Genomic DNA, 1,276 nt, shown 5'->3' with positions numbered 1-1,276 from the left:
GGGCGTTGTGGCGGGTGCCTGTAGTCCCAGCTACTTGGGAAGGCTGAGGCAAGAGAATCACTTAAGCTAGGGTGACCAGATTTTAACATCTGTGAGGCAGGACAACATGGGCAGGGTGGGTGGGGGGAGGGCAGGGGCTGACAACAATGCAAACTTTGATAAGCAGTTCTCGATAATCACTTTTCAGCAATTATTTGTTATTATTACAGTTTAGCATTATAAAATTAACAAAAATAATATAAAACTCATATTCTGGCAAAATAGCCACATGGCAACCGAAAACCGTATATTCCCTTCTTTTTCTCCCACCTGTTCATGCATTCTTTCCAAACATCAGGACTTTTTTAAAACGCCACAGGATGAGGGACAAATTGTTGAAAAGTAGGACTGTCCCGCCAAAAGCGGGATGTCTGGTCACCCTAACTTTAAGCCCAGGAGCCGGAGGTTGCTGTGAGCTGTGATGCCACGGCATTCTACCCAGGGTGACAGCTTGAGGCTCTGTCTAAAACATAATAATAATTATTATTATTATTATCAACCCTCATAATGCTAAGCTAATGAGGGTAAGTGCGCGCTGACTCACTCATAAGTAAGGATTAGGTTCCTGTGAGTTGAGATCAATCCCTTAGAATCTCTATGCTGGGTCTCCTCAGGAGCTGAGGTTTGAAAATAAAGCCCCAAACTCCGCAGATGGAAGGTGGAAGGCAGGCAGCCCTTCAGAGCCAAAAGATCTCAAAGTCCAGATCATTTGGTACAGACACATGGCTGTACCTGGGAAATTTGTTAAAAATGCAAACGCACCATTTATTCAACCAGCATTACTGAAAGTCCTTGTTACTTCAAGTTTCCTATAAATCTGAATTTACCACACATCAATCCCACACCTAGGTATTAGCCAAGAGAAATTAAGCAGTATGTCCCTACCAGGACTTATACATGAATGTCCTACAGCAGCTTTATTTGTAAAAGCCAAAAAGAAAAACTAGGGCGGCACCCATAGCTCAGTAGGTAGGGCGTCAGCCCCATGAACCAGAGTTAGTGGGTTCAAACCCAGCCCAGGCCTGCTACAACAAAAAAATAGCCAGGAGGAGCTGCACCTGTGGCTCAAAGGAGTAGGGCACCGGCCCCATAGGCCAGAGGTGGCGGGTTCAAACCCAGCCCTGGCAAAAAAAAAAAAAACCTGCAAAAAAAAAAAATCAAAAAGCATCATACCTTTTGGTCGGCGCCTGTGGCTCAGTGAGTAGGTTTTCTTCTTCTTTTATGGCTGCAAAAGCAC

The sequence above is a fragment of the Otolemur garnettii genome, unplaced genomic scaffold (assembly GCF_000181295.1).
Source record: "Otolemur garnettii isolate 467f Iridium unplaced genomic scaffold, OtoGar3 scaffold00067, whole genome shotgun sequence".
Classification (NCBI taxonomy): Eukaryota; Metazoa; Chordata; class Mammalia; order Primates; family Galagidae; genus Otolemur; species Otolemur garnettii.
Note: the sequence above shows the minus strand (reverse complement) of the source record.